This window comes from Halyomorpha halys, unplaced genomic scaffold, assembly GCF_000696795.3.
Source record: "Halyomorpha halys isolate HHAL.00 unplaced genomic scaffold, Hhal_1.1 Scaffold1015.1, whole genome shotgun sequence".
In the NCBI taxonomy this organism is placed as follows: Eukaryota; Metazoa; Arthropoda; class Insecta; order Hemiptera; family Pentatomidae; genus Halyomorpha; species Halyomorpha halys.
In genome coordinates, this window is record NW_027114980.1 from 634,612 (window position 1) to 645,223 (window position 10,612).

Below are 10,612 nucleotides of genomic sequence, written 5' to 3' on the forward strand. Positions count from 1 at the left end.
CATTATATTTACATTTAATTTGTATAAGAATTATAAGTGACTGGGAACAAACTAATAATTTACAACAAGGTAATATTACTCAATATAATAAATTAAATTACTTGATAATATTAAAAAACTGTGTTTAGAAGATGCTATTGTTTTTGAGAGAGATGGAACATTGTTTTGAGAGTTTTGTGAATCCAAAAGGGTTTAGGGTTGTATTTAAAGGAATATCATGTTCTGTATAATGATATTCCATTAAATATTGCAGTAGCAAAATAGATTCTGTTTAAAAAAGGAAGAATTTAATGTGTTTTTGAATTAAATAATAATAATAATAATGTGAACCGCAATGACGCATGAAGGGTCATGGGTTCAGTACTTTGTAAGGAAGCACAGAATTTAGAACAGTTGTAGGTGATTTTTATCAGTTTAAAAATACATATATTAGAGGGCAATCTCTCCAAGAAAGTAGTTAAGAAATAAAATTCATCCCCACTTATTTTCTTCTGTATTAAAGAAGTTTGTCCTTCATAACATGTTCTAAGCATGGGATTGGTTCCAAATGCCCTTTCGATAGTGATCTAAATTGCTCAATAATTTTGTTATTAAGTGTCTTGACTTTATTTGACAATTTGCTTTCATAAAACTGCCAATTAATATGGAATATAGAAAGTTTCCTTTCAATAAAACGCATAATAATTTCAGAATATATCAATAAAAGTACACTACTGAAATTGATTTCTGACTGGCCAATTTTGATAGATACATAACAGGTGTGGATTGGATATACTCTAGCACCTATAAATAATGGTCACAAGAAAATTTCGGATTCTGGAAATAAAAATATGAATAAAACAGAAAAAATAAATATATATTTGTATATTTAATTGTGATTTTGACATATTTATAATAAAATAGTTCCCATAAATATTTCATACAAAAATAAAAAAACTTGTTAACTCTAACCTTGATTATATTACGTTCTTGAATTAAGTATTTATTGCTTTACATACATAAATTATCAATTAATAAGTTATAAATAATAAATCAGCTATGTTACATCATAAAACCATTTCTTATTTTTTACACTATTTACAATATACCTTCTTATATACACAATAACAATGTATCTTCATCCTCTTCTTATTATTACTATTTAAGTTTCAATATTTTTTACCAGTTCTGAGAGTTCTGAGTATTGTGTTAGGAGAAGCTTGAGTAGAGTTTCCATTAAACTAAAAGAGAGAATAATAACCACTATTTATAATAAATTGTAAATACAATTTACTGAAAAATAACATAACAAGAGAAAATTTTAGTTCTAAAATTTTTTTAACCATCAGTTCACAAAGCATGAAATTTAAACCCTGTTAATTTTCTTCAAACATTTCTCACAACTATTGAGAGGAAACAAAGATGGCTACCCATTTTTAATGCTTCCTTTCAACTAATAATGAATATTTCTAATGTCTTTTCCAAAATACATCAGCCAAGTAAATAAGTCGGTATAGCTTCCTACCATTTCTATTAAGTAAATCATTATCTATCCTAAGAGGTTTAAGAATAAATTTTATTATTTTTATTTTTAAATAAATTTGGTTAGATGTTTGAGAACCAAATCTAGGGGACAAGCCATTTTATACTAATCCTCAACTTTCTTCCGAGGAATTTAAGCTGTTTTTGAAACATGGGATGTCAAGGATAATGTGTTTACACATGCTTAAGCAAGATCGACGAACAGACTATGATGAAATTGATATGAGGCCATCAAAGTACCAACCCACACAATCTCAGAAAATTTCATCAAAATTGGTCCAATGGCAGTAGGTGTACTGTTTGTTACATGGATTTGACTACAGATAGAAGAGGAACCAATTTTATTCCTTTATGTCTAAAATATAAAATAATCCTTAGGACAAACATACTGCATACATACAAAGCTTCCCCATTATTTGGCAGCACACTTTTCTAAAATAAAATATTTTAACATATATGCATCTTAAACCTAAGTCTAGGACATGCCACTTTCCTCAAGTCTTTGAAAAAAAAAAATCTTTTTTACCATTCTATGAACCAATAGACCAACTCAAGATTTAGGAGGAATTATTTTAGGATATTTGAAAAATTGCACCATCTGTTTCATTCAGAGGTTTTAGTGAGAAACAAGTAGGAAGCCAATAACCAAGCCTAAATAAAAATTTTAGTAAACAACAGGGTAGTACAAGGTGCTTCCTGTACTCTCTTACTCAAAAGCTCTTAAAATATATAATGTGCAAAACATACAGTGTTAGATAGTTCGCCAAGTTCCTCTTCTGATGTTTTTTTATATAAACGCCTTCGAGCAGATTGGCCTCTGGAAACAGAAGCTGAACTGGATTTCGAACCTAAATCAGAAAGAAAAAGAAAATAATAAGTAAAGTTCCAGTAATATTCCAAACTGTTCAAACATATGATGAATGATATTACATCTTAATCTTAATAAACAACATTGTGGTCTACCATAAGTGGTAAAATTATAAAAGTGAATCAAGTGATTTCAGAAACAACAGAATTGATGCCTTGATTGAATTTGTACTATTCACTAACAAACATACGAGGGTGGTTTGAAAAGTTCTCGGAATCACTGCTAGATGTCAGTGCTAGAGCAACGTGGTTCCCGTACCAATCAATAATCACATATCCTTTGTGAGTAGTAGTGAAGATTCTTTGTTGTTGTATGCCAACTTTCAGAACACACCGAGGGACTCTGCTCCTTCATATTTAACTGTTGCCAAGTGGTTCAGTGATTTAAAATTTGGTCGGGAGAACATAGATGATGATCCGCATAGTGGACGGCCAAAAAGTGCTACGATCCCAGAATTTATCGTAAAAGTGCATAAAAAGGTCATGGAGGATCCTCAACAGAAAGTGTGTGAGATCGCTGAAGCTGTAGGGATGTCATCTGAACGGGTATATCAAATTTTAACGGAAGAATTGGGAATGAAAAAATTATCCGCTGTTATTAAAAATTATTCATTGGACCATAAACGCACCAGATTGGAAATGTCTGAACAAAATTTGGCCCGTTTTCAGTGCAACCAACAAGACTTTATTCGCCGGTTAGTGATTACAGATGAAACTTGGGTCCACTACTATACCCTAGAGAAAAAGCAGTGGAAACATGCTGAGTCACCTCCATCAAAGAAAGCAAAGGCAGTACGTTCAGCTGGAAAGGTCATGGCCTCAGTTTTCTGGTATGCAAAAGGCATACTGCTGATAGATTATCTTCCTACTGGCAATACAATTACGGGGCAATACTACGCAAACCTCCTAGAACAACTACAGGAAAATATACGCGAAAAAAGGCCTAGTTTGGCAAGGAAAAAAGTCATCTTTCATCAGGACAACCCCCGCCCGCACAAAAGTGCTACTGCCATGACAAAACTTCATGAACTGAGGTACGAATTGTTGCCACATCCACCTTATTCACCTAGTTTGGCACCATCAGACTTTCATCTCTTTCCCAAGCTGAAAATATTCCTAGATGGATGGAGATTTCCTAAGAACTGATAGCCGAATTGGAGAGGTATTTTGTAGGCCTCTTTCTCTTTGCAGCCTCTCTCATTTTCAAGATGGGATCTAGGCATTGGAACATCGCTGGACCAAATGCATTAGTCTACAGGGAGACTATGTTGAATAATAAAACCAGTTCCATCAAGGTAAGACACTTCTTTCTAGTATATTCCGAGAACTTTTCAAACCACCCTCATACATTACAGCAAAAAAATTGTAGGAATAAACCATCAGGTTTAATAGATGGTTGGCTTCCTTGGTATACCACTACATGTATAGTAATCTTAAAATAATAAAATAAACACAAGATTTCAACAACAAAGAAACAGTATTCTCAACCATTCTAAAAAAAAAGAAAAAGACTTTTTCAAATATATTAAATAAAATGTTCAGAGTTTGAATCAGCTGTAACAACCACTTAAAGGAAAGTGGTTTTACCTTACAAAAATCATCCACCATGACTAAGAGCACAACCTTAGATACATACACATTTTTTTAAATAACATTTCCAAATGTATTAAATGAAACAACACATTTGTTATGAAAAATGTAATTATAAAAGAAAGATGGTCTGGGTGCGATCAAAGAAAAAATTGAAATAGTAATAAAACTATTAAATATGAGCCAACCTTTCACCCCAAGTTGCAGGGCTTCATTAGTGGTCAAAAAGTTACAAACACTGAAACAGAAATTTTTAAGGTACTAAAAATTTTGCTTAGTTATCTTATTTTAGTGTTTCAATCTTTTTTTTCTAGCTCTGATGAAGCCCTGCAACATGGGCTGAAATGTTGCCTCATATAATTAATAGTTTTATTACTATATGAGTTTTTTATTTGACCCCGCCCAGACTATCTTCGTTTTATTATTACTCATATTCAATCAACGATCTTCCGAAAAATGTCTTTTAAGTAATAAATGTTTTCATGTTTTAGTTAAAAGTGAAACAATTATCAAACAATAAAAATAGAAAGCTGTGAATAAAAACATTTACTTGACATGTAAATATCTTTAACATAATTTATAAAAAATGCACAAATGAAGGGCTAGTGGCAAGATAATGATAAACCGAATGATGTACATTATACAATAGAGCAGCTTAGAAAAATTTAAAGGAAAAAAAAACGTGGTTTTCTTGCAAAACACTTAAAAGCATGATGTCTCAATGGATTGAGACAAGAACGACTGAACTAAATTTTTGGTAAACTAACCCTCCCTCAACTACTGACATTTACTCCTGGAACACACTTTTGTATAATGCAAGAAAATTCTTCTTGTACAAATGAAAAAATAAATCACTTATTTGGTAATATGTAGAAACCATTCTAGAAAGGCAATAAGACTAAATATTATGAGATTTAAATAACAGTTTATATTATCCACATCATTTCACATAAAAGCTATTGAAATGAAAAATTGAGCAAAACAAACATTAAGTTATTTTCTTAAAAACTCACTATCAAAGTAATACGAGCTTTCTAGGTCTTTTGCCTGTCTCCTCTTCTTCCTGAAACATGAGTAAAAAATAAACAACCAAATGACATCTACAGTGACAAACATAACTTATTTATACTTATGAATATTCTTTTAAACATAAATAATGAATATAATAAAAGTAATAGAATTATTCATATAACTTAAACACGAACAGCTTTATATAGGGTTACAATGTTAAACAGAGATAAAATAGACATAAATAAGAAAAAGCTAAGAAATGGCTAAAAAGTCATGACTAGGTCTATAATCTATTTGTTTTTAATTCATTATTTCCGTTCTATTCCATGAAAATGTTTTGCTAAAATTTCATTCCTATATAACTGTCAACTGATAAAAGCTGTAGAATGTAGCCTAACTAATCCAATAAAAATAGAACAGGGATATGATGCCTAGTTTTTTTTCTCCATTTTTCTTTAGAACTCACCTCCTGTTTATTGGGAGGACACTGGAATACTCTTCAACCCCTCTTCCTCTTTCATAATGATTTGAAACAGGTATATACAATACTAACACACAATAAAAAACACAAGGAACCTTTCTTAAAGCTCCTCACTATATAACAATGATTCTCAGGCTCCACTGTGTACCTCTTATAAAAAAAAACAAAAATATTCAGTGAAATGTTTCCTTTCCAAATGGAAATGTTTCCTAACCTTTTCCTTGAAAACTTTCACAACTTTTAAATGTTCTAGCTTGGAATTTTTTGGAAGAATTTAAATCCTTTGGACATCTGGGATAATCGTAATGGTTATTGCACAAAACCCAGTGAAGTGTGCACCCCTTCCCATCAAACTCTTCCCTTACCCGTGGGGATAAGCATATTACACTTTTGGGAAACCCTGGAGTACATCAAATAGAAAACAGTATTTATTTCCAGCAAGTAACCTAGACTTAGTAATGGAGCCAGCTGTAGTACTCAGCAATTATGGTTGGCTAATGATGAAAAAACTGTTTTAAAAAATTTAGTAATAAATCAAAGTTCCTTTCATGTCTTTCAGGAAAAGTTTTAAACTAATGAAAGTTCTCACTGAAGTCTAAAGTGGTTGATATTTTATTGGTTGAATGTAGTCCATTACAAGGAAATTTAAAGTTTTCTGTTGCATATTAGAGGTACCTGCTTTGTACTCAAATTTTAAACACTGGCATAATCTTCTGTTTAACATGTTCTGCTTAAGCTTACCATGAAGTCCATTCTCATTATCTTTTCTTTTTGAGATTTCCCAGCAAGATATTTATATTAGATAAGTATGACACACTCTTGTAATTTTGAAATTAAAAAGTGATGAACAGAAAAATAAAATATTGAAATTTCAGAAAATTCTCCTTACTTCTTAGAAGTGACAATTTTTCTTTGTACTGGCAATAAAAATGATGGATCATCACTGTCACTAAATGCATTATGGTATCCTGCACTCCTACTTCTCTGTAAATGAGGAAATAAATTAATATAGGAAAATAACTAATCACAAGGAAAAAATAAATAAAAACAAATTCTTCAGTAAAATATTAAGTAGATATTCATCTTATGAAATAATTCTCAGTTATACTATACAGTCAGTGATTAAAAGATAGCTCATCTTAATAAAAGACATGTCCAGAAAGTAAGGCTATTGTATTATGAGATTTATTTTCTTCAAAAGTTGGCTACACTGAGGGGTAGTGGAGGGAGACTCCTGAAAATAATGAGCACTGGAAACCCACATCAGTACCAAAACTCATCTTGGAGTGCCTGTTCAGTTCATAAGGTTACTTCTCATGGAAGGAAAAACAAATTTCGAAAAAATGAGGAGAAGAAACGAGAGGTTTTTAAGTGGAGGAAGGAGATGGCGTGAAGATTAGGAAGGCAATTACTATACAATATCCAGTAATTTTTATGATTTTTTTTTAAATACAAAAAATATAGTATTCTTACTTTCTGGACGTGCCTTGTATTTCAAATAAATTAATCATATTTGACTACTTCATTTTAATAAAAAAAAATTTCAAAGGCCATTATCCTGATATTATAGGAAAAAAAAGATGAACAAAGGCATAGACTAAGCTTTAAGTGGTATTAAAATCAAGGTGGAAGAAATAATAGCATATTTGTTTGATATTGAGTGTTTTAATTTCCTGAACATTTTGTAAAAAATATCACCTTAGTTCATAACTGCAGCTGAACTGAGCCCATTTCAATGATGGAACATTTAATTAGTTTAACAAGATCAACTAAACATCATTATTTTTGTACAAGAAGGTTGACTCTAAGTATATCGATAAAGAGATGGTTTGGATTATGGGCAACAAAAACAGTAATTGAAAAATAGTGCCACCTTATTTATAAAGAATCTATTTTTCAACCCACATTACAGGTCATCTTCATCACAACTTTCAAAAAGTTATGGATATAATCAGATTAATGGAACCTAAATAAGTAGCTTCTTTGTTTCCTTAAAACTGTTAACATTAATCTCAACAACTCTGAAGAGCCCTGATGAAGACGAAAAATTAGCTCTTTATAAACAATTGAAACTATTTTTTCATTATTATTTTTCTTGAACACAACCCGGACCACCTCCTAATTAAAAATCACTACTTTTTTGCATGAGTGAAAAATATTCATTTCTGAAATTTCGAAAAACAAAGGGAAAGTAGGAAGGTAACTTCAAATCTTCTTCAGAATCTTGAAGCGAAAGAAGAAAAAATTTGGCAGGCCATCAGCATTAACTCAGAAGAGAAATTTTCTGTATGGCATCGAACAGCAAATTGAAAGCTCTGCAGATTACATATAAGATTGAAGACAAATGTCAAAAAAGTATCAAGTATTCTAAAAACATTTTAAATATCCGAGAGGATAAAATTATTCCCACTCAGCATGACCTACAAGATACAGATACAGTGTGCTCACAGCCTGATTAGAGGAGAAAATGTCTTTTTAAATTCAAAAGAAAAGAAATTTATATTAACTGGCCCAGGAGGTGCCAGTTCATATTATTCGTACCATAATCTGAGGAAGAAAAAATAATATATTAGTGACAAAGGTGTGTGATATTGACCGGAAGATAGAAATTTCTATCCCTGGCCATATTAATCATGGAAAATATCAGGAAGCCATCCGAGATCAACTGAACGATCATTAAGAAACAGTGTCCAAATACGACTTTATAATCCACTTAAAATCTAGTGCTTCAGTTCATTCATATATTCATCTAAAATTGTTAAAGCAAAAAGGAATTGAAAAATTGCCAACAAGATCTCCTGATTTGAACATAATAGATCTCTGCCAGTCGAGCTTTCCACGAAGTTCTGTAAATTCTAAATAGCACATTAGCTGAAAGATGCCGTTATAGAAGAATAAATTTGCTATATGTTTCATTCCATCATCTTCCAGATTGAATAATAGGAGTGTTGGAGAAATGAGGAGTCTTCATAGGGTATTAAGTTAAGAAATTTTTGGAAAATAAATTTTTACTTTACGAAACCTTTATTTTTGTCCCATGTAATTCTTTTTTTTATTTTTTTAATATTAGTATGTTCAATATATATTTTGTATATTGTAAAACTAACCAAATAAGAGGTAACTTAGTCGTCAAGAATAATTGAAGCAAAAATACTGAAAAACAAAAAACTATATTTTTGATCCAGACCATATAAATTTCAGCAGGAGTAAACAAAATTATTTTAAAATATGTAAATTATAAATTAAAGTTTTAAAACAATAAAAACATGTATTGGATAAAATTAATAAAATCAACAATTTTTCTGAAATATTAAAATTCTAAAAGTTCATACTAGATACTAAACACTGTCCACATACTGCACTTCCCAGCAATGATGGGAGATGTTTGGTATTGTGTGAGAGACCATGAAATGAGGGTCAAGGGGTTTACCAGCTCTCTGATGTCATTCATGGACTATCAGTTAGTAAAATAATTTTATAAAAGGACCAAATTCAATTAATCAAATTTTACTACACAACAAAAGCAAAATGAGAGCTGTATATCACAAAGAAATTTAATAGAGATCACAGAAATAGTTTTAATTATAATTAAAATGTAGGTAAACATTTAAGTTTAATTCCAGCAACTTTAACCATAACGTTAACTTGTGATAATAAAATATTAACTTTGCCAATAAACCATGAAGCAGTAGAAATCCAACTATCTACAAATGTAAATCTGTTACCCCATGCCTTTTTTCATGACTATACTCTGCTAGCTCTCTCATACAAGAAGCTGCAACAGAACAGAGTCTGACATAAGGTACAATTAATTCCTAAGACTAACCCAAATACCCAAGATGCCTCACAGAGAGGCCAATATAGATCTTTCCACATCTCTTTATACTACACAATGATATTCTCATTGCTTAAATTAATGAACGTGTTCACGATAAAAGGGAAGATAAAGGAATCATAATATCTGGACAGTCCCTTTGAAGATCCTTCAGATCTAAATTAGCAGAGAAAAATCTTAAAAATTACCATACACACATGAGGAAGAGAATCATATTATTGTCATTAGAATATACTGTTTTAAATAAATTATACCCATAAAATATTGAAATTCTCACCCTAATATTTGGAATCCGTCGATTAGCAATATCATCATCATCAGAAATTGAAACATCCTGGAAATAACAAAAAAAAAAAAATTAAAACTTTTACTAATAAATTCTAAAAACTAACCAAGTTAAGTTCCATTACTAATGATTTTTTGAAATAAAAGTAATGGAATAAAAAATAGTAAATAATAAGATTAAGATGGTTAAAACATTAGCCTCTACCATAAATTTTGGGATTGGCCGATTGATTGGCAGAGGGGTGAAGGACTAGCACAAATTTCTAGTCATCAAAAAGTGTTTCTGAATACAGAAATTTCGTATGGCGATTTTCTTGTAGGATGAGTTCAAGATGAGATTCTGAGGAGGTTGCTGGACTGTAGGCTGCATCAGACCGGAGGAAGAGGCAGACCAAGGCTGAGATGGGAGGATGCCGTCATCAGGGATTCCAGGGAACTTCTGAGCATTCGCAACTGGAGGCGGCCGCACAAGACCGAGCTACATGGAGAAGGCTCATTGAGGAGGCCAAGGTCCAAATTGGGCTCTAGTGCCATGGATAGATAGATAGATTAGTTCAACATATGCATGAGCGATCTTCCTCCAACTTGAAGAATATATTAATCATGTCTTCAACCAGAGTTGAATAAGGCTTACAAAATCTCTCCAAAACAAATACAAAGTTAAATGTTTACAGAACTTATAAATTTATTGATAAATCTGTGGCTTCCTTTACAAGGAAAAAAATGGGTTTTGCATCAAGATTAATGTTCTGAAAGGATGAAAAAACTTTGATTAAGTAGGAATTAGTGATAAGCAAGTAGGATTTACGTACTTATGGATACTTCTAACATACATTTTTATTTTATAAATAATAGTTATTAATTGCTTTAATTATGAAGGTGTATTCTCAAGATGCACAAAAGGAGTCTATACTCAATAGAAATAATTATTATGAAGGTAGCAGGGTACAAGGAAGGAAAGGAAGAAACGTTGTGGATCTTCTCAATTTGGGAAACCTTTTCTTTTTTTTTTTTATTCTTTT

At 31.2% G+C, this 10,612-nt stretch overlaps 1 long non-coding RNA gene across 1 annotated transcript; it reads right to left on the reverse strand.

The window, feature by feature from the left end:
• Positions 1-849: 849 nt before the first annotated feature.
• On the reverse strand, positions 850-9,644 carry LOC136796917 (uncharacterized). Its single transcript, XR_010844704.1, has 5 exons — positions 9,583-9,644; positions 6,360-6,454; positions 4,992-5,041; positions 2,269-2,369; positions 850-1,220 (listed from the first exon to the last, which is right to left on the reverse strand). It is a non-coding gene; the product is annotated as an uncharacterized lncRNA (long non-coding RNA).
• Between the last annotated feature and the right edge of the window lie 968 nt (positions 9,645-10,612).